This window comes from Pseudophryne corroboree, chromosome 6 (genome assembly GCF_028390025.1).
Source record: "Pseudophryne corroboree isolate aPseCor3 chromosome 6, aPseCor3.hap2, whole genome shotgun sequence".
NCBI classification, from domain to species: domain Eukaryota; kingdom Metazoa; phylum Chordata; class Amphibia; order Anura; family Myobatrachidae; genus Pseudophryne; species Pseudophryne corroboree.
Window position 1 is genome coordinate 240324077 of NC_086449.1, and position 21595 is coordinate 240345671.

Consider the following 21595-nt stretch of genomic DNA (forward strand, 5'->3'; position numbering starts at 1 on the left):
AGGTGGAACAAGTAACCTGCTCTCATATTAGAGGTCTGAGGACTCAGACACTTTATAAGCCTGCTCAATGAGGACTGGGTGTCTACCTTACTGTTACAGGAGCATATGATTGTGGTTTCGTATATGGGATAGCACTACTAAGAATCAAGGGCTAAAGCTCCTTTGGGAAATGTTGTAGATTAGGAGTAGTGTAGTAAACTGCTTGAAATTGTTCAGTATAATGTTGTAATCACTGAGTTTTCAGTGTGTAATAAAGCCAGTCTGTGCTTGTCACAAACTGTTTGCCTGATTTTGAATCTCCTAGTTACGCCAAATTAACACATAAGGCTGGCACAAGGGGCCAGCCAGCTGGACAAGCAAGAGGGTAAATACATTCACTTAGGGGTATATTTACTAAGGTGCTGTTTATTTAAATGCAGATGTTTCCCACAGAAACCAATCAGATTATACGTATCATTAATCAAGGCATTCCGAAAGGAATTGAATATACCCCTAGATATGAAAGTCTCATTTCTTAAATATAAAATTATAATTCCACATAAAACTCCTCTAAATCAGCTTATGCTGGTCGACCGGACAGAAGGGGAGACACAAGTCAATGATACACAAAACATATACAGAGACATTATATACAGATATATACAATACTGTGCAAAAGTTTTAGGCAGGTGTGAAAAAAATGCTGCAAAGTAAGAATGTTTTAAAAAATAGAAGTGTTAAAAGTTTATTTTTATCAATTAACAAAATGCAAAGTGAATGAACAAAATAGAAATCTAAAGCAAATCAATATTTGGTGTGACCACCTTTTGCCTTCACAACAGCATCTATTCTTCAAGGTAAACTTGTATCTTCTGGGATTATAATAGGATTTTAATTACCTACCGGTAAATCCTTTTCGCGTAGTCCATAAGGGATACTGGGGAATCTAGTACGATGGGGTCCAAAGGAGCCGGTACACTTTAAATTTCTTCACTGGGTGTGCTGGCTCCTCCCCTCTATGCCCCCTCCCACAGGCAGTTATAGGTAAAAAAACGTGCCCGAAGGAGAAAGGACATATATGAGAGAAGGAAACATGACAACAAAGAGTGGTGAGATTTATAAACCAGCACACCACGAACATATAACAACCAGCAACGGCTGGAAACAACAGCAGTAAAACAGGTAACCACATAAAAGAGAACCTGCAGAAAAGACAACACACTGAGGCGGGCGCCCAATATCCCTTATGGACTACGAGAAAAGGATTTACCGGTAGGTAATTAAAAACAGGATTTTAATTACTTGCCGGTAAATCCTTTTCTCGTAGTCTTGCAAGGGATGCCGCCCCCCTCAGCACATCCCCATCACCGTCTGCCGTGTCAGAGTCGGTATCCGTGTCGGCTTGCATAATCTGGGCAAGTGCCCGTTTCTTTGGGTATATGCTAGGGGATTTTGAAGAAAAGGGAACAGAACCTGACCAAACTTCCAGAGACTTCCTTAAAACCTGAGTTTAAGTCTCAGTATGGGCTACCCTAGTAGAAATCTGAGATATCATTCCCTTAATGGAAGCCATCCATTGTGGCTCAGATTCAGAAGCCTGAGACATGATATTGCATTCCTGGGTACATGGAATGGATTCCTCTGGAGAAGATACCTCCTCTGTAGCATAAGACACAGAGTCCCTGGACATGGTTATGTGAGAATTTGCATACACACACAGGAAAATGTCACACACAGTTTCCCCCAAGTACCTTCAGAGAGAGACAGAGTTTGGAGCCAGCACACACAGCGCCCCAAATAAAGTTATATAAGAACTGCCTGGCATTGACGGTGTACCCTTAATAGACTACACAGCGAAATTACAGCCTCCTACCCCCTTCTACAAACCCCTGGTACCGCAATGGATAGCTGGAGTCGTGTGGAGGGACAGCGCTTCCTGTCAGCGTCGCTGGAAGTGGATCTGCAGGGAGAAAATGGAAATGGTGAGCTGCCGGAGCCGCTCTGAGGAGAAGCTCCGCCCCCAACATGGCACGTCTTCCCGCACTATTTGAAATGTTAGACTGGCCTGAGGTATTAAGCTAGCAGCATTTACCGGAGTCCCTGATAGCCTGAATGACCAGTGCAAGGGTATTTGCGCTGGCTCAGGGCGCCCCTCATAGCGCCGCACCTGCTGTACCGCTGAGCCTTCCGGAGCGCAGTATCAGTACTGCGCTCCCACCCTATTGCCGCCAATCACATCGGCTCCCCACCTGTCGGGTCGCCGGTGACACACTCACCACCAGAATCTTTTGGCTCTGTTAGGGGGTGGCGGCATGCTGCGGGAGTAAGCGGTCGCCTCGGGCGGCTAACGATAATCACCCTCAGGAGCTCAGTGTCCTGACAGCGGAGATAGTGGGCATTAACCTCTCAGGGTTGGACACTACTCCCCCCCTAAGTCCCACGAAGCAGGGAGGCTGTTGCCAGCAGCCTCCCTGTGCCTAAATTACTCTTAGAAAAAAATAAAACTAAAGAAGCTCTAGGAGCTCCCCTAGCTGTGACCGGCTCCTCCGGGCACATTTTCTAAACTGGGTATGGTAAGAGGGGCATAGAGGGAGGAGCCAGCCCACACTATTAAACTCTTAAAGTGCCAGTGGCTCCTAGTGGACCCGTCTATACCCCATGGTACTAATGTGGACCCCAGCTTCCTCTAGGACGTAAGAGAAATCTTATTTTCTCTAGCATCCATAAGGGATATTGGGGAATCCAGTACAATGGGGACGTCCCAAAGCTTCCAGAACGCGCGGGAACGTGCGGAGACTGCTGCAGCACCGCCTGCCCAAACTGGGTATCTTCTTTGGCCAGGTTATCAAATTTGTAGAACTTCACAAAGGTGTACTTCCCAAACACTCCTGAAGTGTTCTCGCCTTGTCCTCTGGTAGGAACACCTTCTGGGCCACAGTATCCAGCAACATCCCCAGGAACAGGAGCCGCTGAGTCGGCTACAGGTGGGACTTCTGTAAGTTGAGGATCCACCCATGGCGTGACAGAAGTTGGATAGTGCGGTCGATATGGAGCAACAAAAGGTCCCTGGATCTTGCTTTGATCAGAAGATCGTCCAGGTAAGGAACAATATTGACTCCCTGGACCCGGAGCTGGAAAATCATCTCCGCCATCACCTTTGTAAACACCCTCGCAGCTGTAGACAGGCCAAAGGGCAGTGCCTGGAAGGGCAAACCTCAGCTCTGCCTGATGAGGTGGCCAAATCGGAATATGGAGGTAGGCGTCCTTGATATCCAAGGAAACCATGAAATCATTTCCGCCATTACCTTGGTGAAAATCCTCGGGGCCGTGGAAAGACCAAACGGCAACGTTTGAAATTGGTAGTGAGAATCCTGAACAGCGAACCTCAGGTACGCCTGATGTGGAGGATATACAGTATGGGGACATGTAGGTAAGCATCCTTTATGTTGACTGACACCATAAAATCCCCCCCCAGACTGGAGATCACTGCTCGGAGAGATTCCATCTTAAATTTGAATCTTTTTAAATACAGATTGAGGGATTTTAAGTTCAGAATCGGTCTGACCGAGCCATCCAGTTTCGGGACCACGAACAGGATTGAATAAAACCCTTCCCAACGCTGTAACGGGGGTACCGCGACAATGACTTGCTGTCGACACAGCTTTTGTATTGCCGCACACACTACCTCTATTCTGAAAGAGAAACTGGCAAGGCTGATTTGAAAAATCGGTGCGGAGGCACGTCTTGACACTCCAGTTTGTATCCTTGGGTCACAATTTCCAGCACCCTAGGATCCAGGCCCTAGTGAACCCAGACCTGACTGAAGAGCTGAAGACGCACCCCCACCGGGTTGGACTCCCGCAGCGGAGCCCCAGCGTCATGCGGTGGATTTGGCAAAAGCCAGGGAGGACTTCTGCTCCTGGGAGCTTGCCACAGCCGGCGATCTTTTTCCTTTTCCCTTACCTCTAGCAGCAAGGAAAGAGGACCCTCGTCCTTTCCTGAATTTATGAGACCGAAAGGACTGCATCTGGTATTGAGGGGTTTTCTTTTGCTGTGTAGGGACAAAAGGCAAAAAGGACAACTTACCCGCGGTAGCTGTAGAAACCAGGTCCGCGAGGCCTTCACCAAACAAAACTTCACCTTTGAAGGGCACAGCCTCCATAGCCTTCTTAGAATCAGCATCACCATTCCATTGATGCGTCCACACCGCCCTCCTAGCCGAGATTGCCATGGCATTGGCCCTTGAAGCCAAGAGGCCAATATCTCTCGCAGCGTCCTTTAGATAGACTGCAGCGTCCCTGATGTGACCCACCGTCAAAAGCACGCTTTCCCTATTCAGGGTGTCTATTTCAGATGACAAGTGATCTGCCCATTTTTCAATAGCGCTACTCACCCATGCCGATGCCACGGCCGGCCTGAGCAGCGTACCCGTAGTGACATAAATAGATTTTAAGGTAGTTTCCTGCTTACGATCGGCAGGCTCTTTAAGTGCTGCCGTGTCCGGGGACGGTAGCGCCACCTTCTTGGACAAACGCGCCAGGGCTTTGTCCACCGTAGGGGAGGATTCCCACCGTTACCTATCCCCCGAGGGAAATGGATACGCCATAGAAATCCTCCTGGGAATCAGTAGTCTCTTGTCAGGAGATTCCCAAGCTTTTTCAAAAAGAGCGTTCATTTCATGAGAAGGAGGAAACGTTACCTCAGGTTTCTTTCCCTTAAACATACAGACCCTTGTCTCGGGAACAGCGGGGTCTTCTGTGATATGTAACACTTCTTTTATTGCCACAATCATGTACTGAATACTCTTAGCCACCTTAGGATGTAACTTGGCATCATTATAGTCGCCACTGGAGTCAGAATCTGTGTCGGTGTCTGTTATCTGGGTAAATGAACATTTCTGGGACACTGAGGGGGTCTGAGATTGTGACAAAACATCTCCCATGGATCGTCTCCATGCTTGGTTCTGAGCCTCAGATTTGTCCTTCCTCTTGTGCAACAAAGCCACACTTGTATTTTAAACATTCCACATCTCTACCCAATCAGCAGTCGGCGGTGCCGACGGAGTCACTCCCTCATTCTGTTCAGCCCCCACCACAGTCTCCTCCTGGGAATAGCATTCAGCCTCAGACATGTCGACACGCGTACCGACACCCACAAACACACTGGGCTATAGGGGACAGACCCACAGTAAGGCCCTTCAGAGAGACAGAGAGGGAGTTTGCCAGCTCACACCCAGCGCCTCACCGGTCTGAAAGAATTAAATAATGCCCCAGACCTATAAGTGCTTTTATATAATAGTAACCAACACCAAAATGCTGTGCCCCCACCTTGTTTTTTGCACCCTGTTACTTGTGACAGCAGTGAAGGGCCAGGAGCAGCGTCTCTGCAGCAAGCTGTGGAGATAAAATGGCACTGGTTAGAGCTGAAGGACGAAGCCCCGCCCCCTCAATGGCGCGTTTGTGTCCCGCTTTTCTTTATACTGGCGGGTCTGTATACAGTGCCTATGCACGGTATACCAACTTGCCAGTCTCAGTTAGAGGTTTTATTGCTGCCCAGGGCGCCCCCCTGCGCCCATGTAGTGCCTTGTGTGTGTGGGAGCAATGGCGCGCAGCGCAACCGCTGCGCGGTACCTCAAGGAAGAACTGAAGTCTTCTGCCGCCTCTGAAGTCTTCTTACTTCAGGCTCTGTGAGGGGGGCGGCGGCGCCGCTCCGGGACCGAACAGCTAGGCTATACCAAGTGATCAGACCCTGTGGAGCTAATGGTGTCCAGTAGCCTAAGAAGCAGAGCCTTTGAACTCACAGAAGTAGGTCTGCTTCTCTCCCCTCAGTCCCACGAAACATGGAACCTGTTGCCAGCAGTGCTCCCTGAAAATAATAAACCTAACAAAAGTATTTTTTAGAGAAACTCTGTAGAGCTCCCCTAGTGTGTGACCAGTCTCCTCTGAGCACAGAATCTAACTGAGGTCTGGAGGAGGGGCATAGAGGGAGGAGCCAGTTCACGCACATTAAAGTCTTAAAGTGCCCATGTCTCCTGCGGATCCCGTCTATACCCCATGGTCTTTTTGGAGTCCCCAGCATCCTCTAGGACAGGGGTGGCCAAACAGTTGATCGCGGACATGTGACCAGTCAATCGCGATCCTCCGCCCAGCCACCCGAAGCCGCGCCTCTCCTGCCTGCCACCTTGCCCCTCTGTCTGGTCTCCGGCAGTGACGGCGGAGTGCATAGCTCAAATCAGGCGCCTGATCGTTAGCCAATGAGAGCTCGCGGACCGGCGCCTGATTTGAGCTATACACGCTGCCGTCACCGCCGGAGATCAGACTGAAAAGCAGCGCGGCAGGCAGGAGAAGCGCACGCTGCGCTGCGCTCACCACACAGCAACGGTGAGCTCTACTATGGGGGCATATCTGGCATTGTGGGCACATGGCTCAGTGGGGGCATATCTGGCAATGTGGGTCATATGTGGCACTGTGGGGGCATATCTGGCACTGTGGGGGCATATCTGGCTCTGCGGGCACATGGCACTGTGGGGGCATATCTGGCACTGTGGGGGCATATCTGGCACTGTGGGGGCATATCTGGTACTGTGGGGGCATATCTGGCACTGTGGGCACATGGCACTGTGGGGGCATATCTATAATCTGGCACTGTGGGGTCATATCTGTATCTGGCACTGTGGGGTCATATCTGTATCTGGCACTGTGGGGTCATATCTGGCACTGTGGGGTCATATCTGGCACTGTGGGGGCATATCTAGCACTGTGGGGGCATATCTAGCACTGTGGGGGCATATCTAGCACTGTGGGGGCATATCTAGCACTATGGGGGCATATCTAGCACTGTGGGGGCATATCTAGCACTCTGGGTACATGGCACTGTGGGGTCATATCTGTATCTGGCACTGTGGGGTCATATCTGGCACTGTGGGCACATGGCACTGTGGGGGCATATCTGTAATCTGGCACTGTGGGGGCATATCTGGCACTGTGGGCACATGGCACTGTGGGGGCATATCTATAATCTGGCACTGTGGGGGCATATCTAGCACTGTGGGCATATGGCACTGTGGGGGCATATCTGTATCTGGCATTGTGGGGGCATATCTGGCACTGTGGGGGCATGTGTGTATCTGGCACTGTGGGGGCATATGTGTTTGAGGTTTTTACCTGTGGGGGGCCAATGTGTTATTTCATGTGAGGCAGTCATTACACTCTGTGCAGCAAGGCTATGTCCCTTTTTTTGTTATACCACGCCCACTTTTTGTTATGCCATGCCCTTTTTTTGCACGCTATTATTCCTCCTAGGTAGATCACAAAAACTTTTTAGCTTTCAAAGTAGATCGCCAACTCCAAAAGTCTGGCCACCCCTGCTCTAGGACGTAGGAGAAATAAACTATTGACTATTTTGAAAGCATTCTTACTTTGCAGCATTTATTCCACACCTGCCTAAAACTTTTGCACACTACTTTATATGTAATCGATATATCAATCTTGGGTGCGCAGTCACGCTCTGATATATGCATGCCTTGGGAGTGCATTCAACCACCCAAGGCGTGCATATATCAGAGCACGACCGCAGACCAAAGAGTGGTATATCTTATCTTATAAGACGGTCCTTGTTGTTAAGAAATAGTTCTACGCAAGATGATGCAGTGTAATACAGATAGATAAAAATAGGAATTTAATACCTACCGGTAATTCCTTTTCTCCTAGTCCGTAGTGGATACTGGGGCCTTGTACTTTAGTACCATGGGGTATAGATCGGGTCCACTGGAGCCTTGGCACTTTAAAACTTTTAGTGTGTGTATGTGTGTGCTGGCTCCTCCCCTCTATGCCCCTCCTACCAGACTCAGTCTAGGAAACCTGTGTCCGAGGAGACGGACATAATCTGAGAGAAGAATAATACAACAGCAGTGCGGCAACAAGCCAACACACAACCAGAAACAAAAGGAGGGCGCTAACCAAAACAGGGGATAGCAACCCAACCAAACTCGGATAGCACAGCTATCCCAACAACATAATGGGACCGCAACGTCGGTCCAACCCAATACTTACACAGGTAAGGAACGAAGCACTGAGGCGGGCGCCCAGTATCCACTACGGACTAGGAGAAAAGGAATTACCGGTAGGTATTAAATTCCTCTTTTCTCTTACGTCCTAGTGGATACTGGGGTCTTGTACTTTAGTACCATGGGGATGTCCCAAAGCTCCCAAACGGGTGGGAAAGTGCTGAGACCTGTAAATCCGCCTGACCAAACTGAAGGTCATCCTTGGCCAAGGTATCGAACCTATAGAATTTGACAAACGTGTTCGCACCAGACCAATTTGCAGCTCGGCACAATTGTAGGGCCAACACACCCCGGGCAGCCGCCCAGGCAGAGCCCACAGACCTCGTGGAGTGGGCTTGAATAGACGTTGGCAAAGGCAGAGCCGCCGAAGTATAGGTTGTTTTGAATGGTCAACCAAAGCCAACGAGCAATAGATTGCTTAGAAGCTGGCCGACCAATCTTGGAGGCATCACAAAGGACAAACAGCGAGTCAGATGTCCGATGACGGACTGTCCTTTTGACATACATCTTCAGAGCCCTGACCACATCCAAGGATTCAGGACCAACGGAAGCATCAGACAACACTGGAACCACAATAGGCTGATTAACATGTAAAGCCGACACCACCTTAGGCAAAAACTGAGGACGGGTCCTAAGTTCTGCTCTATCTTCATGAAAAATCAAATAAGGGCTCTTACAAGATAAGGCCCCTAATTCAGAGACACGCCTGGCAGACGCCAAGGCCAATAACATCACCATTTTCCAGGTGAGAAATTTCAACTCCACCCTATTCAAGGGTTCAAACCAATCCGATTGGGGAAAGGACAGAACCACATTGAGGTCCCACGGAGCCGAGGGAGGCACAAAGGGTGGTTGTATATGAAGAACACCCTTGAGGAAAGTCTGTACTTTAGGTAACATGGCAAGTTGTTTCTGGAAGAAAATAGAGAGTGCCAAAATCTGGACTTTGGTGGAGCCTAAACGTAGGCCCATATCCACTCCCGCTTGCAGGAAAAGTAGAAAACGACCGATTCTAAATTCCATGGGAGACACCTTTCTACCTTCACACGAGGAAACATACTTTTTTCATATACGATGATAGTGTTTCGACGTAACCATCTTCCTGGCCTGGACCATGGTGGAAATAACCCTGGAGGGAAGACCTTTTCTTGCTAGAATCTCCCTCTCAACTTCCAAGCCATCAAATGTAGCCGCTTGAGTTAGAGACTGCCGGACACATCTTCAAAAAATCACCTCACTATTGCTGGATACCATCATTCCTGCTACCCATACGGCACTAATTGGACAGCATTTCCCTTGGACATCACCATCTGCGGAGAAATTGGAGTTTCCCTATCTGCTTGAAAACGCTTGCATTTGGTATGCTTAACAGGGACCTTTCCAACTCCACTGCTTTTATCAATTCTCCTACAACTCATATGGACACATTTCCAGAGGGAGTCCTAGCCGGGGTATGAACTAATCCTTATTGAGGAGATATGTGGATGTGTCATTTTATTCGATTAATTAATCTATAATTGTGTTGTAAAGGCATCTGTGTTTTTAAGATATTATCCTTATTAAATTTACTATATACATTATTTCAACATAACCTACCGTCCTGAATTTTTAATTAGTGTATATATATATACTTCACACAACCTAGCGCTGGTGACCACCATTTTTAAATGTAGCCGCTACAAGTCTGGAAAGACGAACGGACCTTGCTGAATATGATCTTCTTGGAGCGGCAGAGGCCAGGGATCCTCCAGAGACATGGTCTGGAGGTCCAAGTACCACGGCCGCTGAGGCCCAGCCGGGGCAATTAGGATTGCTTGAACGCTTTCCTGTGTTAGTCTTTTGAGAACCCTTGGGATTAGCAGTAGCGGAGGGAACAGGTATACAAACTGTTACATCCACGGTGACGTCAGCGAATCTACTGCTACAGCCTGTGGATCCCTTGTTCTGGAACAGTAATGGCACAGCTTCTTGTTGAGACGAGAAGCCATCAGATCTATCTGTGGACAGCCCCACCGGAGAAGAAACTGCTGAAACATCTGGGGATGTAGACCCCATTCCCCCGGACGGAGGTTGTGCCTGCTGAGGAAGTCTGCTTCCCAGTTGTCCACTCCTGGAATGAATGTGGCGGAGATGGCCCTTGCGTTGGCCTCCGCCCAGAGGAGGATTTTTGACAACTCTCGCATCGCCGCTCTGCTTCTTGTTCCGCCTTGTCGGTTTATGTACGCCACCGCACTGGCGTTGTCCGATTGAACCTGGATCGCCTGACCCTTCAGGAGAGGAGAGGCTTGTAGAAGAGCATTGTAAACCGCCTGAGTTCCAGGATGTTTATCGGTAAAGCCGATTCCTGAACTGACCATAAACCTTGGAACAGGGCCCTTTGTATCACCGCTCCCCAACCCCAGAGGCTGGTATCCGTTGTCAGTAGAATCCACGAGTGGATATTGAACCTTCTGCACTCTACCACGTGAGGAATCTGAAGCCACCATGATAGAGAAATCCGGGCTTTTGGAGACAGGGTCACTTCCTGATGCATGTGCAGTTGAGAACCCGACCATATGTCCAGTAGATCCAGTTGAAACGGCCAGGCATGAACCCTGCCGTATTGGATTGCCTCGTAAGACGCCACCATCTTGCCCAGTAATCTGATGCAAAGATATAGACACCTTGCGAGGACTGAGCACCGAGCGGACCATAGCCTGAATAGTCAAGGCCTTGTCCATTGGGAGAAACACCTTTTGAAATACCGTGCCCAGTATCATTCCCAGGAACTGAAGACGTTGGGTCGGTTCCAGGTGAGATTTCTTGAAATTGAGGATACACCCATGATCCGTGAGTAGGCGGGTAGTCAGATCGATTCTGTGTAGCAGACGTTCCCTGGACAAAGCCTTTATGAGGAGATCGTCCAAGTAGGGGACCATGTTCACTCCCATCCTGCGCAGTTGTAGCATAATCTCCGCCATGGCCTTTGTGAAGACCCTCAGAGCTGTGGATAATCTGAAGGGTAAGGTCTGAAACTGGAAATGGTTGTCCAATATGGCGAACCTGAGGTAAGCCTGATGAGGGGGCCACATAGGAATGTGAAGGTAAGCATCCTTGACATCCAGAGACACCAGGAACCACCGCCCTCAGTGACTCCATCTTGAATTTGAACACCCGCAGATACGGGTTGAGAGACTTCAGATTCAAGATGGGGCGCATCGAACCGTCTGGTTTGGGAACGACAAAAAGACTGGAGTAAAAACCCCAGTTGCATAACAGAGGAGGTACAGGAACCACCACCTCTATCTGCAAAAGTTTTTGAATAGCCTCTTGTAAGGTAACTTTTGCTGAGGGTAAAGCTGGTAAGCCCGACTTAAAAATCCTGTGAGGAGGGAGCATTTGAAATAACAGCCGGTATCCAATCGGAAATGAGGTCCCTCACCCAAGGATCCCGGCAGGACTCCGCCGACATGTGGGCGAAGTGTTGAAGATGAGCATCTACCGGAAAGTCGCCTTGCTGCTGGGTCCAAGCGTCTCATGGAGGGTTTAGCGGCAGGGGATCCGGCGGTCTGGTCCAGGGAGACGGCAGGAGCAGGTTTACGGGACTTACCACAAGATCCTCTGGAGGTGGTGGAGCCCCCATGGCCCCTGCCTCTGAACCTTGCCACACGAAAAGACTGCAAGGAGGGTCCGGTGTAAGAACGTCTAGCAGGTGGCGCAGCCGACGGCAGGTAGGTAGACTTACCCACCGTTGCTTGGGAGATCCACTTATTCAATTAGTCTCCAAACAAGGCATCACCTGTAAAGGGAAGATTTTCAACACCCTTCTTGAAATCAGCGTCCGCCGCCCATTGACGTAACCATAGAGTTCTGCGCGCTGAGACCACCATAGCAGTAGTAGCCATTTATTTTACACAACTCCTTTATAGCCTAGCTTATAAAATTAGCAGCATCTTGTATGTGTTGCAGCAGAGTAACTACCTCATCTCGGGGGAGAGAGTCTACACCATCAATAATGTTATCAGACAACTTCACCACCGCCCTGGAGATCCACCCACAAACAAATGTAGGGGTCTGTGCTGCACCAGCTGCCGTATATATTGCCTTGAACGTTGTCTCAATTTTATGGCCAGCTGGCTCCTTTAGGAATACCGCCCCAGGAACTGGCAGCACCAATTTTTTTGACAGTCTGGATACCGAGGTATCGACCGAAGGTGGGTTTTCCCATACCTTCCTATCATCCGTTGGAAGTGGGAAGGTAGATAAAAACCTCTGAGGAATCTTACATTTTTCATCAGGATCTAACCAAGCTTCCTTGGATAGGGAGTTTAACTCCTTAGACACGTGAAAGGTAGGTGAACTCTTGGGTCTAGCATTAAAATATATCTCCTCATCCGATTCCGCCTCCAGATCCGCTATGTGAAGGACCTCCCTTATAGCAAAAATGAGGGCCTCCACCCCAGGGGACAGAAAACTGTCCTCGTCCATATCATCATCATCAACATCTGGCTGATCACAATCATTATCAGTGTGGAAAACCTGTGGCAAGGAGCGTTTGTGTGAAGTCACTAGAGGGGGTTGTGAAGCCTTCTTGGAATCTGTTGCCCTAGCCACACAATCTATGGAGCGTTTTAACACCTGCCTCTCTCTCTTAGCTGCTGCTAGCTCAGAATTTACATTGTGAATCATGCTGTTAAAGCTATCCAACCAGTCAGGTGCCTGTGAGCTAGTTCCTTGAGGAGACAAGGAACATTGCTCACACATGAGAGACCCCGCAGAAGACGAAGTAGAATTACAAGCAGCACACATAAATAAGTACCCAGACATGATACAGTACAAAAATGGGCAGCTAAATGCCCCACACCCAACACAGACCCTAGAAAGCCCTTTGGGGTGAAACAGAAGAGCGGACCCACCACACAGAACACAGCAGCACAAAGCATGTATGTAGTGTATATAACAACAGTGCAGCGGCGCTACCGCTGGCGCTCTCCCCCTGGCTATGACCCCCCTGGTACCAGTTCTGACAGCCTGTAAAACAGCGTGGGTCCTGGAGTAGGTGTGCGCCTGCAGTCTTGATGATCCGCAGCAGCAAGGAAAGGACGCCTTCCCGCCACAGCAGGGAAAGGACGCCTTCCCGCCGCTGGTCCCGCTCCGGGAAGCCCTGCCCCTCACAATGGCGCGCGGTCCAATTTTATACTGGGAAAATGTGTAAAACACTATTTCTGTACTGTATACAGTCCACACAAAGCCTTACAGACTGTGAGCACTATGGGGCTAGCAGCCCTGAGCCAGTTTGTCCGCAGCGGGCCCCACAGCTCCGGGCCTGTGACAGCCGCGCGACCTGCCACCATTCCGCACTGGGGACCCGCTAACCGGGACCCCGGTGTAACACTCACCGCACCAGTATCTTTGGCATCTGATAGAGGGTGTTGGCTAGCTGCCGGCGTGGGCACACATACTAACGATGTGTGATCAGTACCTGAGCTAGTGTCCTGTCAGCTGGGATTACAAACCATTAACCCTCAGGTGGTTGGTTTGGTCCCCCCTTTAAGTCCCACGAAGCAGGTAGTCTGTCTGCCAAGCAGAGCTACCTGAAAATAATAAACTACATTTAAAGTAAAGAAAAAATCTCTGGAGCTCCAGAGAAGTGCACCCGGCTCCTTGGGTACATTATTCTAAACTGAGCCTGGTAGGAGGGGCATAGAGGGGAGGAGCCAGCACACACATACACACACTAAAAGTTTTAAAGTGCCAAGGCTCCAGTGGACCCGATCTATACCCCATGGTACTAAAGTACAAGACCCCAGTATCCGCTAGGACGTAAGAGAAAGGGGGGGGAAAATAAGAATTTACTCACCGGTAATTCTATTTCTCGTAGTCCGTAGTGGATGCTGGAAACTCCGTAAGGACCATGGGGAATAGCGGGCTCCGAAGGAGACTGGGCACTCTAAGAAAGAATTAGGACTACCTGGTGTGCACTGGCTCCTCCCTCTATGCCCCTCCTCCAGACCTCAGTTAGGGAAACTGTGCCCGGAAGAGCTGACACAATAAGGATGGGATTTGGAATCCCGGGTAAGACTCATACCAGCCACACCAATCACACCGTACAACTCGTGATACTATATCCAGTTAATAGTATGAACAACAACTGAGCCTCACGAACAGATGGCTCAGAACAATAACCCTTTAGTTAGGCAATAACTATATACAAGTATTGCAGACAATCCGCACTTGGGATGGGCGCCCAGCATCCACTACGGACTACGAGAACTAGAATTACCGGTGAGTAAATTCTTATTTTCTCTGACGTCCTAGTGGATGCTGGGAACTCCGTAAGGACCATGGGGATTATACCAAAGCTCCCAAACGGGCGGGAGAGTGCGGATGACTCTGCAGCACCGAATGAGCAAACTCAAGGTCCTCCTCAGCCAGGGTATCAAACTTGAGGAATTTTGCAAATGTGTTTGAACCCGACCAAGTAGCAGCTCGGCAGCCGCCCAAGAAGAGCCCACTTTCCTCGTGGAATGGGCTTTTACAGATTTAGGATGCGGCAGTCCAGCCGCAGAATGTGCAAGTTGAATCGTGCTACAGATCCAGCGAGCAATAGTCTGCTTAGAAGCAGGAGCACCCAGCTTGTTGGGTGCATACAGGATAAATAGCGAGTCAGTTTTCCTGACTCCAGCCATCCTGGAAACATATATTTTCAGGGCCCTGACTACGTCCAGTAACTTGGAATCCTCCAAGTCCCGAGTAGCCGCAGGCACCACAATAGGTTGGTTCACATAAAAAGCTGAAACCACCTTAGGAAGGAATTGGGAACGAGTCCTCAATTCCGCCCTATCCATATGAAAAATCAGATAAGGGCTTTTACATGACAAAGCCGCCAATTCTGATACACGCTTGGCCGACGCCAAGGCCAACAGCATGACCACTTTCCACGTGAGGTATTTTAGCTCCACGGTTTTAAGTGGCTCAAACCAATGCAACTTTAGGAAATCCAACACCACGTTGAGATCCCACGGTGCCACTGGAGGCACAAAAGGGGGCTGAATTTGCAGCACTCCTTTAACAAAAGTCTGAACTTCAGGCAGTGAAGCCAGTTCTTTTTGGAAGAAAATCGACAGAGCCGAGATCTGGACCTTAATGGAACCCAATTTTAGGCCCATAGTCACTCCTGACTGTAGGAAGTGCAGAAATCGACCGAGCTGAAATTCCTCCGTTGGGGCCTTCCTGGCCTCACACCAAGCAACATATTTTCGCCATATGCGGTGATAATGTCTTACGGTCACATCTTTCCTAGCTTTAATCAGCGTAGGAATGACTTCCTCCGGAATGCCCTTTTCTTTTAGGATCCGGTGTTCAACCGCCATGCCGTCAAACGCAGCCGCGGTAAGTCTTGGAACAGACAGGGCCCCTGCTGCAGCAGGTCCTGTCTGAGCGGCAGAGGCCATGGGTCCTCTGAGATCATTTCTTGAAGTTCTGGGTACCAAGCTCTTCTTGGCCAATCCGGAACCACAAGTATAGTTCTTACTCCTCTCCTTCTTATTATTCTCAGTACCTTGGGTATGAGAGGCAGAGGAGGGAACACATAAACCGACTGGTACACCCACGGTGTCACTAGAGCGTCCACAGCTATCGCCTGAGGGTCCCTTGACCTGGCGCAATATCTTTTTAGCTTTTTGTTGAGGCGGGACGCCATCATGTCCACCTGTGGCCTTTCCCAACGGTGTACAATCATTTGGAAGACTTCTGGATGAAGTCCCCACTCTCCCGGGTGGAGGTCGTGCCTGCTGAGGAAGTCTGCTTCCCAGTTGTCCACTCCCGGAATGAACACTGCTGACAGTGCTAACACATGATTTTCCGCCCATCGGAGAATCCTTGTGGCTTCTGCCATCGCCATCCTGCTTCTTGTGCCGCCCTGACGGTTTACATGGGCGACCGCCGTGATGTTGTCTGACTGGATCAGCACCGGCTGGTGTTGAAGCAGGGGTCTTGCCAGACTTAGGGCATTGTAAATGGCCCTTAGTTCCAGAATATTTATATGTAGGGAAGTCTCCTGACTCGTCCATAGTCCTTGGAAGTTTCTTCCCTGTGTGACTGCCCCTCAACCTCGAAGGCTTGCATCCGTGGTCACCAGGACCCAGTCCTGTATGCCGAATCTGCGTCCCTCTAGAAGATGAGCACTCTGCAGCCACCACAACAGCGACACCCTGGTCCTTGGAGACAGGGTTATCAGCCGATGCATCTGAAGATGCGATCCGGACCACTTGTCCAACAGATCCCACTGAAAGATCCTTGCATGGAACCTTCCGAATGGAATTGCTTCGTAAGAAGCTACCATCTTTCCCAGGACTCGCGTGCAGTGGTGCACCGACACCTGTTTAGGTTTTAGGAGGTCTCTGACTAGAGATGACAACTCCTTGGTCTTCTCCTCCGGGAGAAACACCTTTTTCTGTTCTGTGTCCAGAACCATCCCCAGGAACATTAGACGCGTTATAGGAACCAGCTGCGACTTTGGAATTTTAGGATCCAGCCATGCTGTTGTAGCACTTCCCGAGCTAGTGCTACTCCAATCAACAACTGTTCCCTGGACCTCGCCTTTATAAGGAGATCGTCCAAGTACGGGATAATTATAACTCCCTTTTTTCGAAGGAGTATCATCATTTCGGCCATTACCTTGGTAAATACCCTCGGTGCCGTGGACAGACCAAACGGCAACGTCTGGAATTGGTAAGGACAGTCCTGTACCACAAATCTGAGGTACTCCTGGTGAGGAGGGTAAATGGGGACATGCAGGTAAGCATCCTTGATGTCCAGTGATACCATGTAATCCCCTTCGTCCAGGCTTGCAATAACCGCCCTGAGCGATTCCATTTTGATCTTGAACCTTCTTATATAAGTGTTCAAGGATTTCAAATTTAAAATGGGTCTCACCGAACCGTCCGGTTTCGGTACCACAAACATTGTGGAATAGTAACCCCGTCCCTGTTGAAGGAGGGGTACTTTGGTTATCACCTGCTGGGAGTACAGCTTGTGAATCGCCTCCAGCACCGCCTCCCTGTCTGGGGGAGTAATTGGCAAGGCTGATTTGAGGAAACGGCGAGGGGGAGACGTCTCGAATTCCAGCTTGTACCCCTGAGATACCACTTGTAGAATCCAGGGATCCACCCGTGAGCGAACCCACTGGTCGCTGAAGTTCCGGAGACGGGCCCCCACCGCACCTGGCTCCACCTGTGGAGCCCCAGCGTCATGCGGTGGACTTAGAGGAAGCGGGAGAGGACTTTTGTTCCTTGGAACTTGCTGTTTGGTGCAGCTTTTTCCCCCTACCTCTGCCTCTGGGCAGAAAGGACGCGCCTTTAACCCGCTTGCGTTTCTGGGGCCGAAAGGACTGTACCTGATAATACGGTGCTTTCTTTGGCTGTGAGGGAACATGGGGTAAAAATGTCGACTTCCCAGCAGTCGCTGTGGAAACGAGGTCCGAGAGACCATCCCCAAACAATTCCTCACCCTTGTAAGGCAAAACCTCCATGTGCCTTTTAGAATCCGCATCACCTGTCCACTGCCGAGTCCATAATACTCTCCTGGCAGAAATGGACATTGCATTTATTCTAGATGCCAGTTGGCAAATATCCCTCTGTGCATCTCTCATGTATAAGAGTACGTCTTTAATATGCTCTACAGTTAGCAATATAGTGTCCCTGTCAAGGGTATCAATGTTAACAGACAGGGAATCTGACCACGCAGCTGCAGCACTGCACATCCATGCTGAAGCAATAGCCGGTCTCAGTATAATACCTGAGTGTGTATATACAGACTTCAGGATAGCCTCCTGCTTTCTATCCGCAGGCTCCTTTAGGGCGGCCGTATCCGGAGACGGTAGTGCCACCTTCTTTGACAAGCGTGTGAGCGCTTTATCCACCCTAGGGGATGTCTCCCAACGTATCCTATCCTCTGGCGGGAAAGGGTACGCCCTTAGTAACTTTTTGGAAATTACCAGTTTCTTATCGGGGGAAACCCACGCTTCATCACACACTTCATTTAACTCTTCAGAAGGGGGAAAAACCACAGGTTGCTTTTTCTCCCCAAACATAATACCCTTTTTTGTGGTACCAGGGTTAATGTCAGAAATGTGCAACACATTTTTCATTGCCGTAATCATGTAACGGATGGCCCTATTGGAATGTACACTAGTCTCATCATCGTCGTCGACACTGGAGTCAGTATCCGTGTCGACATCTGTGTCTGCTATCTGAGGTAGCGGGCGTTTTTGAGCCCATGATGGCTTTTGAGACGCCTGGGCAGGCACGGACTGAGAAGCCGGCTGTCCCACATCTGCTATGTCATCAAACCTCTTATGTAAGGAGTTGACACTGTCACGTAATTCCTTCCACATATCCATCCACTTAGGTGTCGACCCCGCAGGGGGTGACATCACATTTATCGGCACCTGCTCCGCCTTCACATAAGCCTCCTCATCAAACATGTCGACACAGCCGTACCGACACACCGCACACACACAGGGAATGCTCTGACTGAGGACAGGACCCCACAAAGTCCTTTGGGGAAACAGAGAGAGAGTATGCCAGCACACACCACAGCGCTATAATCACAGGGATGTACACTATAATGAGTGATTTTACCCTATAGCAGCTATATATATATATATATATATATATATATATATATATATATATATAGTATTTGCGCCTAAATTTAGTGCCCCCCCCCTCTCTTTTTTACCCTATTGAGCCTGGAAACTGCAGGGGAGAGCCTGGGGAGCGTCCTTCCAGGGGAGCTGTGAGAGGAAATGGCGCCAGTGTGCTGAGGGAGATAGCCCTGCCCCCTTCACGGCGGACTTCTCCCGCTTTTTTTATGGATATATGGCAGGGGATTTTACACATATATAGTCTTAATGACTATATTATGTGTATTTTTTGCCAATGTAAGGTAATCTTATTGCAGCCCAGGGCGCGCCCCCCCCCCAGCGCCCTGCACCCATCAGTGACCGGAGTGTGAGGTGTGCATGGGGAGCAATGGCGCACAGCTGCAGTGCTGTGCGCTACCTTAATGAAGACCGGAGTCTTCAGCCGCCGATTTCCTGGACGTTCTTCTTGCTTCTGGCTCTGCAAGGGGGACGGCGGCGCGGCTCCGGGACCGGACGACCGAGGCTGGGCCTGTGTTCGATCCCTCTGGAGCTAATGGTGTCCAGTAGCCTAGAAGCCCAAGCTAGCTGCAAGCAGGTAGGTTCGCTTCTCTCCCCTAAGTCCCTCGTAGCAGTGAGTCTGTTGCCAGCAGATCTCACTGAAAATAAAAAACCTAAATATACTTTCTTTTCTAGAAGCTCAGGAGAGCCCCTAGTGTGCATCCAGCTCGAGCCGGGCACAGATTCTAACTGAGGTCTGGAGGAGGGGCATAGAGGGAGGAGCCAGTGCACAGTAATTCTTTCTTAGAGTGCCCAGTCTCCTTCGGAGCCCGCTATTCCCCATGGTCCTTACGGAGTTCCCAGCATCCACTAGGACGTCAGAGAAATAGTCCTGTTCATGTTCTTTGAAAAGATGATCACTGCACCAGTCATCTGAGGATTGATGTCAGGTCCAGTGAGTTATGTAGTAATTTTGAAATTTGTCAGAAATGTGTATGTCTGTCAGTGAGGTAGTGATGTGCTGCTGTCAGTGAGGTAGTGATGTGCTTCTGTCAGTGAGGCGAGGATGTGCTGCTGTCAGTGAGGCGAGGATGTGCTGCTGTCAGTGAGGCGAGGATGTGCTGCTGTCAGTGAGGCAGGGATGAGGTAGTGATGTGCTTCTGTCAGTGAGGCAGTGATGTGCTGCTGTCAGTGAGGCGAGGATGTGCTGCTGTCAGTGAGGCGAGGATGTGCTGCTGTCAGTGAGGCAGGGATGAGGTAGTGATGTGCTTCTGTCAGTGAGGCAGTGATGTGCTTCTGTCAGTGAGGCGAGGATGTGCTGCTGTCAGTGAGGCGAGGATGTGCTGCTGTCAGTGAGGCGAGGATGTGCTGCTGTCAGTGAGGCAGGGATGAGGTAGTGATGTGCTTCTGTCAGTGAGGCAGTGATGTGCTGCTGTCAGTGAGGCGAGGATGTGCTGCTGTCAGTGAGGCGAGGATGTGCTGCTGTCAGTGAGGCGAGGATGTGCTGCTGTCAGTGAGGCAGGGATGAGGTAAAGATGTGCTGCCGTCAGTGAGGCCGGGATGTGCTGCCGTCAGTGAGGCCGGGATGTGCTGCCGTCAGTGAGGCCGGGATGTGCTGCCGTCAGTGAGGCCGGGATGTGCTGCCGTCAGTGAGGCCGGGATATGCTGCCGTCAGTGAGGCAGGGATGTGCTGCCGTCAGTGAGGCAGGGATGTGCTGCCGTCAGTGAGGCAGGGATGTGCTGCCGTCAGTGAGGCAGGGATGTGCTGCCGTCAGTGAGGCAGGGATGTGCTGCAGTCAGTGAGGCAGGGATGTGCTGCCGTCAGTGAGGCAGGGATGTGCTGCTGTCAGTGAGGCGTGATGTGCTGCTGTCAGTGAGGCGTGATGTGCTGCTGTCAGTGAAGCAGGGATGTGCTGCTGTCAGTGACGCACGGATGTGCTGCTGTCAGTGAAGCAGGGATGTGCTGCTGTCAGTGAGGCAGGGATGTGCTGCTGTCAGTGACACACGGATGTGCTGCTGTCAGTGACGCACGGATGTGCTGCTGTCAGTGAGTGATGTGCTGCTGTCAGTGAGGCGTGTTGTGCTGCTGTCAGTGAAGCAGGGATGTGCTGCTGTCAGTGAGGCAGGGATGTGCTGTTGTCAGCGAGGCAGGGATGTGCTGCTGTCAGTGAGATGATAATGTCCTGCTGTCAGTGAGGCAGGGATGTGCTGCTGTCAGTGACACACGGATGTGCTGCTGTCAGTGACGCACGGATGTGCTGCTGTCAGTGAGTGATGTGCTGCTGTCAGTGAGGCGTGATGTGCTGCTGTCAGTGAAGCAGGGATGTGCTGCTGTCAGTGAGGCAGGGATGTGCTGTTGTCAGCGAGGCAGGGATGTGCTGCTGTCAGTGAGATGATAATGTCCTGCTGTCAGTGAGGCAGTGAGTGCTGCGCTGCTGTCATGGAGGTAGTGATGAGCTGCTATTAGTGAGGCGGTTATGGGCTGCTGTTTTGTTGTGATAAAATAATTCTATGTGGAGATGATACAGAATAATAGGAAAAAATAGTTCAGAATAGGCAGTTTAGTTTGACTCATACAGTTAAATATTTATTAAAAATAACAGCGTATGTTACTAAAACTCTCACTGACTGCTTATTCTAAAGTGGCTGCTCAAGGAATAGATCATCATTGTACAAGTTGGGTGTGATGAGGTCTGATGTATGGTCATTTGAATTATGTGTTATATTTGAAGTTTTGTGAAATTTTTCAGTCAGAAATGTGTGTCATCAAAGTGAGGCACTGATGTGCTACTTTCCTGTGAGCGGTGTCTGTGTGAGAGCTGGTACTGTTTACACTTGTGGAGTGATACAGCTGTGGCTTTGGGGTGAGGTTTTGGTCACAGCAGGAAGTAGATCAGGCCTGAAATGTGCGGTCGTTGGGACATAAT

The 21595-nt window shown here is 50.0% G+C and overlaps 1 protein-coding gene across 3 annotated transcripts in view; it reads right to left on the reverse strand.

Annotated features, from left to right (window-relative positions):
• FANCI (FA complementation group I) overlaps positions 1 to 21595 on the reverse strand; it is a 297155-nt gene that overhangs the window by 64296 nt on the left and 211264 nt on the right. The window lies entirely within an intron of this gene.